General features: G+C 43.4%; 1 protein-coding gene across 1 annotated transcript in view; it reads left to right on the forward strand.

Annotated features, from left to right (window-relative positions):
* The first annotated feature begins 1079 nt into the window (after positions 1-1079).
* The window catches only part of LOC104952579 (inter-alpha-trypsin inhibitor heavy chain H3-like), a 26243-nt gene continuing 11741 nt past the window's right edge, over positions 1080-15581 (forward strand). The window contains exons 1-2 of the mRNA XM_010779430.1: positions 1080-1085; positions 8036-8038. The gene's annotated coding sequence lies outside the window, so the exon portion shown is untranslated. The remainder of the gene's footprint in view (positions 1086-8035; positions 8039-15581) is intronic.

Raw genomic sequence — 15581 nt, forward strand, 5'->3', positions numbered from 1 at the left:
CCTCAGAGGCTCAGAGAGACAGCTGGACTCTCGCACTGGTTGGCTAATGGTGTTAACTCAACAGAGTCACCACAATGATACGTTACATCAACACACTCTCTGTCATGCTCTTTCAAACCATGTTAGGCTCTTTTGTACACGCCTTATTGCTTGGAGCATTTCCGAGTAACACAAGTGATTTAATCTGTCTGAGAGGAAGGAAAGAACACTGTGTTACAGAGTCAAAAATATATATATAGTGACTGTGTGGCTTTAAATGGAAATGTTCTGAAGCAAAAAAAAAACTACTTTCAAGAAATGTTTGATTTGAAAACATATCAAGGAAAGATTTCTTATAATGCTGACAATCTACAAACTAGAAAACGGACTTCTTTAACTCATTTAAATTCATTCACATTTGAACAAAGAGTGCCGCCTATCAGTGGCCGTCTCCACACCCTAAACTGCATTTGCCTGGAGCCGAGATCATACTACATGTAATACAACAAGAAGCAGCCTCTCCTGACACAGCATGAAATGCGGGCCGCCGTGCGTTTAAACCACGGATGACAAACCCATAATGAAGGCGGTAATTGGAACAACATTTTCAGCTTCACGGTGCACGTCTTGCTCTGTATCCCTGCCCCATTGGGGCCTCACTCCCAAATCATTCCCAAACGTCCTGCAAATCAAAACAAAACACGGAGAGAGGAACACAACTTTACAGAGCAGTGACTTCTGATGGGCCATTTCAGCTGGAGACTGCAGTCTGCGTGGAGGCGGGGCTTACCATGCCCCTTAACATGAAACAGGCTGCCTCTCTGGGCTACATTCAGCCGGGGACATTTCAGAGCACTGTTACTCTAACTCACATGAGCTGTTGTTGTGTTTGGAAATAAAAAGCTGCACGAAAAAAAGAATAGCCAACACGCAATCTGCCCAGCGATAACAGAGATGTGAGGCGAAACCAAGCACACACACACCTTCATCTTATAAAACAACCATCAACAGTATAACCAGCTTGTTCCTCTGCCTGCACCCGTAAAATGGAGTCGTCGTAAACAACAGATGAAGTCCTCTTGTTTCAGAACAAGAGAAGAGAAGAGGTCAAGTTGAACAGAGAGCCTTAGTTAAATCATCTGCTTGTAGTAAACAGTTGAGAGGAACATCTATCAGCCAGGCACGTGCTGCTGACAGTATAATAATAAGGTAGCGAGAGCTGGAGCGTGCGCTGAAAACAGATGAAGAGAGCCACTTCCCTCCAGAGAGAGAGAGAATGAAGGAAGAGGGGACAAATAGAAATTGAAAAGTAGCTCATCACCTTCTCCATCAGCCTGGCGGGTGGTGCTGGTGTGACTGAACACAGCAACACTGTGGACCCTGTTCATAATCACAAGGTTACTGTTCATTGTTGGACGTGACCCGGTGGACATGAGTGACAAGGTGGGCAGCCGCTGTGCTACTGTGCGGATAATTAGCTCATGACGACAAAGTGAACTTTGATGTACGGTCTCCCGCTGTAACGCTTTAATGACCTCAGAGCGCGCTTTTTTGTATGTATATGTTTGTGTGGAAAATGCCTGCACACACTCAACACATGGACACTAACTGAGCACACACACCAGGCTTCAGCCAGCCAGTGGGCTTGATGTCAATCAAGTGAGTGTCTAATTAAAAGTAACAGGAGGAAGCTGCTGGGGACAGCAATCGCTATCGGACTCACATTTTCATATGAATGGCCTTTTTTAATTAAACTGAACGGCTAATAAGCCTCAGTATCCAGACCATGTAGCAGTTTAACAGACAAAGAGCCACAAAGAAAACACACACACACACACACACACACACACAGGCACACATAGAAAATAATGGGGGATGAGAGGTAAAGACAGAAGGATGAATAATGAAGAGTCAGAGTGATGCATTGCCTTTGAACCTGTTGGCACTCCTTTGTTTGTGGAGGCGCTCTGCCAGCAGCTATTGTTGTCAACAAAGTTTATTTAGCGTTGATGGTATTAAAGAACAAGAATTTGAGTGAGACGGGGAGAAATGAAAGAGAGGGAAAAGAAAGAGCACTATCTCTTCCTCAGATGAAAAGGAGAATGTAGAAACAATTTGCGCACGTGTGTTGGTTATTGTGTCCCACAGCTAAAGGGTAATTAAAAATGTATTTGAGTTAGGGTGACTGAATCAAACTGAAGCAGCTGTGTTTATTCAAGTCAAGAAAGGAACGAGTATTTCAGCCAAATGATTTGGGGTATCATATGATTCAATTGTAAATGAAAAGTTAAATGTTACTGTAAAATCCAATCTTATTTCCATCAATGGATTTAGCAGCTATTGAAAAGTAAAGCATGACAGCGTAATTCAGTCACAATTGAATGCTTAGCGGCATGGTTATATGATGTTCAGAGTTGCACTGCCAAGCTCTAACAATGACATTTAGCAGCTCAACAATTAGCTTTGTTCACGAGCCAGACATAATTAAAGTGTTGATCCTCTTCTATGTGAAATTAGCAAGCTTCTCAAATCTGGTATTTCTGAAAAAAGAGGACAGATTGTATGATTCGCCATCCCTCCCTTCGTGTATCAACAATGCGTCTGTAAACATACATGATCTCACCAGGTTGCCAAGATGTGTGTGGAGAGAGAATGGGGACAAAAGGAAAAATAATAAAAGGGGATGTATGATTCCCATACTGCTAACATTTCTCTGTGGAGGAGATTATGGTTAACAAACACGACAAATCTCCATTTTCCCAACCTTTTACAGCAGATAAAGGGCCTTGGATCGGTTTGCCACACTAAATCCCAGATCAACTTCTCCTTAGCTATTCAAACCACCCAGCAGGTTGTTTCTAAAAGGCTTGAAAGTGAGCCTAGAGATAGCCGGCTCCGGCATCTCAAATGAGCTCGCCGCGCCGCGTGCGCTCCACCCGCTAATTCTCCCTCGTTCTCACTTCTTCAGAAACTTTTAACATCATGACCCGGAGAAACATTTGCAAACTATAACAATAAAATTAACTTGTAATGAGCAAAATAATTGCACATCAAACGCTGCTCGACGGTGGAGCGCGAGCTCGGAAGAAAGGGCCCAATTTACGGATTACATGGCTCATAACTAGCGAAGTTCAAAACACAGAGAAATTGGTTGTGAAGTGAGAAAAAAGGGCCCTTCCAAAACGACTCCGAAGCATAGTTTAAACTTGTGTAATGGATACGCTGCGGGCAACTGGGCAAATTTACCATGCAAAGAATCTCCATTCTGCACGCAGCACTTCAAAGGCGCAAGGAACTGAGTTTCAGGCAGCCAGTGGGCACGGGGAGAGGGGGGGAATGAACTCGAGATGCACATTTGTCTCCTGGAGTGACAGAAATTGGCGGGGGGTGTTCAAAATGAGAGATTTAGCTGATCTAGGGCAGAGTAGTAGCTCAGTCAACACCACAGTGCTTCCTCAATCTTCAAAAACAGAGGGAAATCATAATTTAGAGAAATGCTGAGAGAGTTAAAATGGAAGGCAAGACGTACATCAAGACTCAGAGCGGACTGGACACATTTTCCCCTCGTCTGCTGAGAGCAACAGAAAGAAATGGAGATAGGGAGATAGAAGCTCGAGCCACCAGGCCACGTTGTGTTGTGTTTTATCAGCCAGCGGTCTTTATGTTGTGTTGGTAAAGGAAGTAGAGGAGAGATTACACTGGCAATGATAAAGTGACCAATGCCATGCCATGTCTTACCATCAGATACACACACACAAAACAGCAGATTACGCCGAAAAACACCGAAAACTCAAGATACACTCTGGACTGCGGTGGACAGCTGATATCACATGTTGGGGGGAACATTTCTGAATTCACCAAAATAGAAGCCCAGTGTGAAATAGCTACATGGGCTTCTTTCTGTACAGCAACCAATTGCAGTATTTGAAGTTTTTTTTACTCCTTTAGAAAACTTCTGTATTTAGTAAAGTCTTTGCTAAAGTCAGTTGTCGTACAAAATAAAATAAAACAAGGTCACAGGAATGTTATGCTCAAATGTTCAAAAAGTCAAAAGAAAAACCCACAAAGGTTCCCGAGACAAATGTGTTGCTATTTATTTAGCTGTCTCAAAACGTCCTAAAGAGACATTTTCTTGGCCCCGCTGTTTTGTGCTCGTTTCTCACATTGCCTCCGCTCTCACCCCTCACTCACTCCGCCTCTCCTCCTCCCCTCTCTCCCCCTCACAAGGCAGTCTCCTTCTCCTGTTCCTGAGCCATTATCTGATGGGAGCCCTGCCACTGTTTGCATAAAACACTGTTTATAAGGGGTTGCATATGTTAAAACATTAAAACACACATTAGAGTGGGTACACACACACACACACACACACACACACACACACACACACACACACACACACACACACACACACACACACACACACACACACACACACTAATGCTGCACACAGACGTGCACACACTGACAAGTTGAGCTGTTCTGACCTTGCTAAAAAGCTGTGCGCCTGACGTGCAGTGGATTTGTTTAAATAAGGCTTTTCCTTTTATATTGTCAAGGAAAAGAAAAGGAAAAGTACACCGCAGACGTGGAGAACATGTAGGTTGTTTAACTATAGTTTAATAACATGGCAGACACATTAATACCATGATTTATTAAGCTTTCATCCTAATACTTTAATGGGATCAAGTTCATTGATTGACTAATTTATTTTACAAAGAATAACATTAAGTTAGTGTTATTGATGTAGGTGTGATGCAAAGTATTTAATACAAAAATATAAAATAAACAGCACATTAATTGTTATTATAATCGCAAAGGCTCGGCATTTATGTGTGCTTTTAAAAACATTTAAAAACAAGGGTACAGAATAGACTTTTTGTCCACCAGCTTAATTGCTGGCGAAAGTTAAAATGGTGCCAGCTATTCAAAAGACTTTCACGGTTTTTAGCTGGTGAAAAAGAAATGACTCAAACTAATTGTTTTCTTTAGCGTTTTTAATAAGGCCTTAGCATGTGTGTTACCTTGTTCAGTTGCTAAATGCGACTGTACAACTGTAACTGTACGAAATACAGACGTTTTATAGGAATTACAAGAAAAATACAATTAACTGAAAAGACGTTTTAATGAAAAAAGGTTAAAAATCATGTTTCTTAATCCCAACGTATTGGAAGTATTTTGTTTTGTCAAATCACCAAACCAAAAACCCTACATATGTTCATGTCTCCTGATATAAACAAAGAAAGAAAATGGCATCCTACCATTGTAGAAAGTCTTCAAAAATAAACGTAGTTGACAAAATGATTACTAGATTATCCAAATAGCTGTTTATTGATTTAGTTTCAGCCTTAAAATAAGCAGTCTTAGAAATGATGTTAACATTAATTCTATAAAACCTACGCCATTTAACATGTTCAATGTTCATGTTTTAAAACCGGCACAAACAGAGACATGTAGCTACAGTTTATATACAGCAGAGGTCTAGATGCACGCTGCAGTGCAAATACTTTCTAGGACAGAGCTCACACGTTGCTAGAAGACCTGGTATGCCATTACTCATTATTATTATTATTTGAAGAGTAAGTCATCTCCTTTATCCAGCGTTTTATTTACTATTACACACTATTTTCAGAAACTAATCAGATATTAACCAACACAGGGGCACTCTTCTTTATGATCTCAACAACACGAGACCATTTTATTGAGTTCACTCTGCCTTGTTCAAAAAAGTAAAGAGCATTGATAATTGCTGTGGCAGCAGCAGGCTACACAAGTCATTAGTCCTTGCATCACTCTCGCCTCATTTGAAACAATCTGCCTGCTGAGTGGACCACTATTGTGCTCCGTCAAAATACCGCCATTTGCTTTCTCTGAAAATTAGGTTACTTTTGCAAATGTACACTAATTTACTAAATGTACGCAAATCTCAGACTGCAGCATTTCAAAAGGTCATGATGTTTGTTTAACATGCAACTTGAACAGTGTTATTTTACGTCAACTCTTTCTCCAGCCATCCCCTCCCTATTCTTAGAGCTGTCAAACATTAATCAAAGGTCCACGTGTTTCTAGCCATTAACATCTTTCCCTGTTTGAAAACCCAAGGGAGTTTGACCTGTGAGATACATCAAGATGTGGTTTCCATTTGTCGACCACACCACTTCCTGGGGGACGTTTTTTCTCAGCTCAATCCGCAGAAAAATGGCTCCTTGATACCCTCACGTCCAACAATGGCTCTCTATACTTTGGTCAGTCACGTCAACATGTCTTTTCCTGTGTGGACAGAAAACTTTAAACTGAGCAGACAGGGAGTACGGTTCCCAGGAGGTGTAGGAGTGAGAGTTGTGTATAGATTGGAGAGGGTGCTGTCAACAGAGACGAGCCTTTTGCCCCGACTCCTGACCTGACTGCTTCCGGGTCACGTCGTGATAGCCCTCCTGAAGGTTACTCAGAGTGCCAGCGGTGTTTCACATGACCTCCAACACATCACATTCCTCAGCGCTAATATCACGAAGCTCTCTCTTACTCCCACACACACTTCCAGACGACACCACTTGCCCACTCAGTCTACTTATGTCACATCCGGTCATGTCTCACCACAGAGACGGAGAGTGTCGATCGCGGCTGTTTGATGTGTGAACATTAGACCGGAGTTGGGTTTACTGTCAACAGCTGAGTCATGGGGGTTAATGGAGACGAAGGCCAGTGCAGGGGTCTTAAACGCATCACGCTTTCTTGGGCCACGCGTGACTGAAGATCATCATCATTAGAGCAGGGGGTATGCAGGGATGAACTCATCATGTGGAGATGATGATGCTCATTTGTCATGTCTCTGAGGGGGAATAAGTCAGCCACTCAAGAAAAGTGTGAAATGCATCAGGATGTACTCAAATGATGTGTTTAGAATGATGTTCTTAAAGATGCAAGATATGTTGCTTGTCTATTGTTAACAGGTGAAGGGGGTCATATAGATATAGTAATATATGTGTGAAAGACAAATGATTATTAAACTGCAGTGTAACACACAATCAAGTATCACTTAACTTCTTAATTTAAAAAAAAGCTATAAAATAATAAAATGAAATATAACCTGTTTTATTACATTACAAAATAATATTAAAAGAGTACCTCACATTAAAGCCATCACACATGTCCGAATATATATTTGACTATTTCTGGCAAGAGGTCAGACTATGTATAGCAAAGTGTCAGATATTCTATTGTTTCACACATTTTGTATTTTAGTCTGAGTCGAGAGTTCCTAAATCCCTGAGTGAACCCCGACTCAGCGCTAAGTATAATTGGAAACACAGAGAGTTGTGTCTGGGTGCGTTAGGAGTATACAAAGGCTGCACCGAGGTCACATGATGGGTTCCCACAACACACAAACTCTGCTTCCTTAAAGCTACAACAGGAAGCAGAGTTTCGGGACAGACTAATGGACAATCATTATGCTTTCTGGCTCCGTTCACTCTCATGTTTTACTAGTGTGAGAACAGAGCCCGGAGGCCCGCGGCACAGAAAGGCACTGGTATCTGCACTTTGTTCATTATGCTGCACGAGTGATAGCCCATTTTCCCATTTCTTGGCTTTTATTCATTTTAATTCATCCTCTAGTTGAGCCATTTCCCCGTCCACCCTGCTCTACCCAGTCTCCAGGTCTAAACTCTATCTCTTAAATCCCCTCTGATTGGTGGAACTGAATGAAATACTGAAGAAATAAAATAAAAAACTGCATTTGCAAAGTTTTCTCTGAACCAAACCATAACTAATTGTCACTGCCTTTGAAGCAAAACTCTTCATCCATTCTCCCCTGTGTTTAAAATGTGAACATGTAGAGGGGTAGCATTGATGGAGGCGGAAAATCAAAGCACTATTTTTCAAACACACTTTAATTTCTCTGTTCTCTTACAAAGTTAGATAACCCAATATTGTTTGTTGAAATAGCTGACAGCCTCCTGTCTCAGCACCTGTCCATTCTGGCTCGAATGGACCAGAGCGGAAAGAAGAAAGGGACGTGGTACCGGCAATATGGCTACAATAGTTAAAGTATGTTTGAGAGACAGCCAAAAGAGACAGACCCACCAAACAGGGCCAAAAGAGAGCTCCCTGAATGGTGTGTGTATGAGGAGTGTGTATTTAGGGGGCAGCAAGGACGGGAGATGTCAACATTTTTCCTTCAGAGTGCCCATCTCCATTTGCATAATTTCCATTCCCCACGAGCAACAAAGAAAGAAAGGAGATGCTCATACAAAAAGCAAATTGACGAGGGGACAATGATGGCCTGAAGGGTCACTTTGAGGGGACTACAATTTCCTAAATCGTGGTTTAATATTTTGTCAGGCTAGTTTTGGAAACTGCTATTTTGCCAAAGCTCAGTCACACTTCTGCTTTTGTCTGATTTGACGGGCAAAGCACATTAAACATGAATAGTCTCATAATACAAAAAAAAAAGAAATAGAAAGGAAACAATGCCTCTTATTTCACTTGTCAGGATGTGTTGACTCTGCTGCAAACCAAAAATGAGCAGCGACAGGAAAAGGCCCAGACGATGGCGGACAATCAATGATTAATGCTCGTCCTTAAAAAGTTTGAGATTCACAATTCACTAAAGAGAACAACCCCCCCCCATGTCACAACAAAAAAGTGAACTAACAATCAGAAGGACTACAGCTCGGACGGACCGTTGCATCAAAAGGGCATAAAAGTATGATTTGATTATTTTATTTATTTGTATTATTACAATTTTTCCTTAACTAATGGGGTAGGGGTGGGGTTGGGTATTTTTCTTTCCTGCAACAGACCATCTGTTCTGTACTTTCTTTAATGTGCTGAAAGTGCCATGTCTGCAAAAAGCCCAAAAAAAGATGAAAAAAAGGATGATTTGGGTTAAGAAAAGCTTACAAACTAGTTAAATATTCGTTAAAAGGGCTTAAAATAACAGATATTGGTGTTTAAAGTTTGGTGAAAGCTCTGCTGGGGGACCAGGACCCAAGCAGCTGGCAGAGGGGCAGGTGTAGGGAGTGAGAGGCTGATGTGAGGGCGAGGGAGATGGATGATGGATGGTGTTGATACAGGAGGAAGCAGCCCGGCTTTATCTAGGCAGCACAAGCCAGACCTGCCGAGGTGATGGGTGGGCTGTCAGCCTTTTGTTTATGGACCACCGCCCATCTCCCATCTCCTATATGCCCCAAAAGCCAAGATCACTCAAAAATAGCTACAACCTCACCGCTCTTTCTCTTTCCATCTCTGATTCTCTTCATTTTTCATTTTCCTCGCTCACAAACGGTATTTTGTCTTACCGAGTTTGGTTTCAGACGTACAGTAGCAGAGGAGGAAGTCTATAAGAGTGTTCATACAATTTGTACTCAATTGGTTAGCGAATGTGAAGGAGTACAAACTATATGAAATTGTATTAATTGTAACTGTTGATAGTGAAATGTGTCTTTGAGACATTTAAGGCCACGGAGGAGGAGACAGAAGAAAGAAAGGAGGGGAAGAAGTGAACCTAATCCAACCGTATCCCCACGAGTTGCACGCTTCCAATTAACGACTGGTTGGTTTATCAGTCTCCGACGGGTGATTGCTGTTTTTAATCATTTTCTTTCTCTACACGGTTTCTTCCACTCTATCAGTTCTTCCCACTCTTATCATCTAACCCCTCCTCGCGTTGTCTCGCTTCCCACCCCTTCTCTGTTCGCCGTTTCATCATGTTTCTCGTGGAGCAGCACTCTCACGCTGCGTCCAGCATCAGCGTTCGGTCTGTATGTTCAATAAAAACTTTGCAAGTTTGAAAAATCTGCCTATGGTTGTTCTTCAAGCACCTTTCACAATTACATTTCCAGCTCATCATAAAACTTTAAACCAGGATCAAACCTAAATAATAACATTACAAAGTCAAATGTGATCATTTTGACGGAGATCCATGCATTGACTGCTCAAGTTTGGGTCTTTGTTGTCAGGACAACAGAGGGTATGTTTTCTTCTGACTCATCGAGACACATACCTGTAGTAGTAGACACAAATCAACAACCACCTCCTCCTTCACGTGCCTTTGTTAGTGTGATTGATTTGGAGAGCTGAAATGCGCCTGTCAGGTTGATCGATCTGCTCACCCGATGGGGGACGGGCTCTCCCCGTACCCGTTGGCATGGTAATAAATGAGTGGGGGTAACGTGGCATTGACGGAACAGCGGTTATGGCTTCTTTAATTTACCCGACGCATCACATTGACAGAGACTCATAACAAGGTGACACAGCGCTGTAATGGTTACGCTCAGTCACCTTTTTGTCGGGCGGAGAGAGGAAGGTGGTGTACTGTATGATGTGTGTGGCACAGTGTGTGTGCGTCTGTGTGTGTGTGCGTCTGTGTGTGTGTGTGTGTATGTATGTGTGTATGTGTGTGTGTGTGGAGGCTCACTGATTCGAGGTTGCCTCTCCTCCCTCTGGTCAAGGTGTTATTGAGAGCGGGGCTGTTATCTCTATCCGTGAAGACGCCTCACTAACGGGAGTACACCGTCCCTACCAATCCCAGCGAGCCGAGCGGCGTGTCCGGGTGGGTCGTTGCTAGCCACATCCTCCTGGGTGGGCTATAACTCATCTCTAGACGGGGATAGGGCCTTATCTCAGTCCCCCTCCACAGGCCTTCCCCTCGCCTGCTCTGTCTTAGGGAAAAGATTTCCTGGTGCCCCGGTGTGTGAGTTATAGTCGGGGTTAAGGTGACTGAATAGGCCTGTCTGTTTGGGTTGTCTTAGGGGATTTATGTCTACGTGGGCCGGAGGAATGTGAAGCTTTGTGTGTGTATTTATCAAGTAGGTGGATGTATGCAGAATTGAAATGTGTTCACCATGCAAACAAGTTCTGCTCAACTTAATGTATCATAAACACTATTGTCATAAAGTTATTTAATCATGTGAAGGGCATCCTTACAGTTGCATCTGAGGGCCCCTCCCCTTCGTTCACAACACCATACCCCACCCACCACCACTCTACCCCGTCCACACCGCCTCTCTCCTGTCATCTCGGCCTATCAATCAAAAATGTATTAAGTCCGGAGTCGGGGCCGATCAAAGGCAGAATTCCTGGGAGGAGAGCAGATAAGGCCTATCTCATTAATAAGTGCTTTACCATCGTAGGGGCCCGCGCGCCTCGCCACACCCTGCCTGCCTCCCTTTGATATCTAATTATCCATCCGTTTCATTCTGTCAGAGAGGGAGGAGAGGGACGACTCACGGTGTCATCACAACCAAATACTGTTGCGCGTGTGTGTGTGTGTCTGTGTGTATCAGGAACTGGGCAACCAAAAACATTTATGACATGCAGCAAATCCAAATTTGCACAGAGTGGCACATGTAAACAAATGCAAATAAGATGCTCTTGCAAAGGCAACCGGGCCTGCGTTTGTACGGCACCCCTCCTGAATGGCTGTCATGCATACAGTGTGATCCTGAGATGGAGAGAGGGATCTATTTTACAGAGCGTGTAACACTAACAGCCAACTGATGCCGGGGACTCGGAGGCGGCTTACAAGTAAACCTTTTAACAATCTGTAGGAGCAATGAGCTCTTAAGAGTCTGAAGATAATAGCGGGCGAGCGAAGAAACAAGATATTAAAACATCAAGGTAAGATATTGAGGAAAGGGGATAATGGAAGGAGAGCAAGGGTTAAGAGGATTTTAAAGAAACGCCGGGTAAAGACTGATGGACAAAAGAGGAAGAAGAAATGAAGAAGGAAGGGAGAGGCAGACAGGAGAAATGAGAGAATGGGAGGCAGAGAAAGAGCAGGGCATTCTTTCCCCTTCTCTCCTTGGTTTTCTGTAAGAGTAGCTCGGGAAGATAAGGCTAAAAGGTCCGTCAGTCTGTTGTGGAACAATCCGTTCTGTGTCTCTGCCCTTTTACTCTCTCTCGCTCAAGATACTGCCTTTCTCTCTGTCTAATGGCACAACTCCGATTTCTAGCGATGCCTCTTGTGATATGGCTCATCTCTGGTGCCATGGTTTACTGACATCACTTGTCCAATACAATATACTCCCATAAAGAGCAGGGAAATTCTGCGAACACTTTGGACTATTTCTCTTTTAAGAAGCAAACTTTAAAAAAAGCTAATATTCAAAACCATTAGTGTCATTTATTGATACAAAGAAAGTCTATTCAAAGCCACAAGAAAGGGCTGAAATGATGTCTTCGTTTAACAGAGCTGTTCAAACCCTCGTCTCTAATCGCTCAAAGCAGAGCTCGGAGACAAACACAAACCAAGGAGGATTTAGAAGAACAAAACGGACACAAAACACAGGCCCACGTGCCTAACAAAGACTCCAAAGTCTGCCTCCCCATCCCGTGTCCTCCTTCATCTCTTGGCGTTCCTCTTATGAAGAGACTTTCTTCAAGAGCGGCGAGGAGGTGTGTCAAAGACATGGGTCACAATGTTTACAAAGACCACTTTTAATCCAATCACAGCATCCCCCTGCTTTTATTTCCTGTTTCATGGGATTAAAATTAAATGAAACATAATAAATTAATTTATGGCTGAACAACATATTTGTTCCCGTTTCTAAATAAATGGGTTTAAAGACTAAAAGGGAATCTACAAAGGCAATAATTCAAGTCAAAAGAAGCACATTAGTTTTGCATGTAGTTGCTATATTTCTAAAGAAAATGTTGATGTAAAATCCAACAAACAAGTCTCAGTTATCATTTAATATTATTTATAAAGGCTTCTTCACAAAGCCTGAGTTCTGAAGTGAAGACACCAGTTAATCTGTGAACAATCAGCCGTGAATACATCCCTCTCTCTGTCTCCGTCTCTGACCTGTTGTGAAGCAGCCTGAGGGTTTGAATGACTGTCTGGTGCCAGGCTGCCTCACCCCAGGCTCTGGTGGGAATGAAGAAGAGGTCAGCAGAGGGGTGTGTGTGTGTGTATGTATATGTATGTGTGTGTGTGTGTGTGTGTGTGTGTGTGTGTGTGTGTGTGTGTGTGTGTGTGTGTGTGTGTGTGTGTGTGTGTGTGTGTGTGTGTGTGTGTGTGTGTGTGTGTGTGTGTGTGTGTGTGTGTGTGTGTGTGTGTGTGTCGTGTGTGTGTGTAGTGTAGTAGTAGTAACGTAACGTAACGTACGTACGTACGTACGTACGTACGTACGTACGTACGTACGTACGTACGTCGTTCGTTCGGTTCGGTTCGGTTACGGTTACGGTTACGGTTACGGTTCGGTTCGGTTCGGTTCGGTTCGTTACGTTCGTACGTACGTTACCGTTACCGTTACGTTACGTACGTACGTACGTACGGTACGGTACGGTACGGTACGGTACGTACGTACGTACGTAGTAGTACGTACGTAAGTAGTAGTAGTAGTGTAGTAGGAAGGAAGGTAAGTAGTAGGTTTGAATGACTGTCTGGTGCCAGGCTGCCTCACCCCAGGCTCTGTTGGGAATGAAGAAGAGGTCAGCAGAGGGGTGTGTGTGTGTGTATGTATATGTATGTGTGTGTGTGTGTGTGTGTGTGTGTGTGTGTGTGTGTGTGTGTGTGTGTGTGTGTGTGTGTGTGTGTGTGTGTGTGTGTGTGTGCGCGCGTGTGCGTGTGTGTGTGTGAAGGTGTATTCCCTTGGCTGATGCCTGGACAGAGGTACATGGAAATACAAAATGGGCTAAGTGTTTCAAGAAATGGGAATAGGTGGAAAGAGAGTAATCATGAGACCCAGAGGTCTAGACAACGGAGCTCAAACAGTTGCAGAACATCATGTGATTATAAAGACGCCAAATTGGCTGTGTTCAAGCCGATGGCAGACTCACAGTCACAAAGCTTATTTTAATCAAATGTGGACTCCATCCATGCTACTTCAAATTAGAAGTGAAGCAAATGTCGATGTCTTTACAGCAACTTCAAAATAACTTCTGGTGATGATGATGATGATTACGTAACACGCCAACAGGACGGCAGCCCGAATGGCCTTCAGCCAAGCTCTTCGCTAAGCTAATACCTTTCTCTAGAAGCACCAACAGGAGTGAGAGAACACATCAGACCAACAAGCAGATGAAAGAGAGGTCAACGCGCCGGGTGAAGCTCTGCTCGGGCTGACCAGGGCCAGAGGCGCTGCCTGCCTGGGTGGCACTGCCTACACCCCCAGACTAACGGGTCTGGTTGTGATTTGGTTGCGCGGACGCTAAAACACAGCAGAGTCTTCCTTCGGTTTCTTTCTTTTTTGTTCTCAGGATGCCTTGGCTAACGTGGGTTAGGACGGGGTGACAGAGAGGTCAGAGGGGCTCCAGTCGACTGTGCCCTGAAGGGGAATCCTGGGGAGGGATAGCAGAGTCGTGGTTGAGAGAGGGGGGGGGGGGGCTATCCCTCAGGAGCCTGGCCCCTCCCAAATCAAAACAAACAAACAGAGTGGTCCTCTGATCTAATCTGGCTGGATTTAAGCCCTCCAAACAGAGCGCCTGGAGCGGCTACTGCACAGCGGCCTGTCCCTCACAGCTATTTAGAAATACTGGAACTACAATAACTTCATTTCACAGGATCCTTATTTTGAGAGTTAAAGGGGGAAACATTGAATGAAACTAACTTACATTATTGGGCTTGTTGCATTACTCTCTGCTTTTAACTCCATATGAGACCTCTTTTCTCCAAAACTCAGACTTTGAGGTACAACAACTATTACTATAAGGTTGTTCTGAATACACAAGTTAACATCATTTTACATTTCGTTCTGCTTTACACACACTGCGAGGGGAACGGTATCGTGTTGGCTACTGCCTGAGAAAGCCAACATGTTTGTGTCTTTGAATAGTCACCCTAAACATTCTTTCTGCTTTTGTGTTTTGAAGCTTTGCTATGGTTTGGACAGTAGACTAAACTTCTCAGCGGCTAGCTGTGACTTCAACACAATGCTAAACAAATTCCTCTTTCTCAGCAGTGCGTCCACCAATCGCAGCGCGGCATTCTGTCAGCTGACCAGCGAGAGAAGATGAGGGTGAGATTAACCCAATCAGGGGTCAGGCTGAGGTTATCACAACCACACCAAAACTAAAACAGATGGAGAACGGAGTGCAGCACGACTCAACGTCTACTGTCGGACTCGTATCTTAAGGCCATATATTCTCCTGCTCCGGTGGACTGGAAGAATATCAAACTTGGTTTTGGTTTTGTATTCTGGATCAAGTTGTTCTAGCATAATATGGTGTGGATTATCAAGTCTCTCGCATATGATACGACACATGATACGACACATGATACGACACATGATATGACACATGATAAGACACATGACAGGAGTGTAAATCTTTCAGAAAGATGAATGTTCCTTGTCCATCAATGGGACAAAAACAATTAAAGATGGTAAATAAAAGCCACACACAAACAGTGTTCAAACGGCTCTTTCTGTAAATTCATGGCCACAGCTTTTTAGATCATACTTCCAAGTGTATTATTACATTATGATACAAATAAAACCCAAACGCTATTTCCTTTTTAGTAGTATCGTATTTTCTCTTGCTGGTGACAATGCAGATCAGTTTTAAACTGGTCTCTTGAGAGTAGAAATAAAAAACGTGTATAGTTTGGCCCGAACATCATTCCTGTTGTCTGTCAGTCTGCGCTCGCTTGCTTCCCCCCCCCC

This window comes from Notothenia coriiceps, unplaced genomic scaffold, assembly GCF_000735185.1.
Source record: "Notothenia coriiceps isolate Sejong01 unplaced genomic scaffold, NC01 NC01_scaffold00020194, whole genome shotgun sequence".
Classification (NCBI taxonomy): Eukaryota; Metazoa; Chordata; class Actinopteri; order Perciformes; family Nototheniidae; genus Notothenia; species Notothenia coriiceps.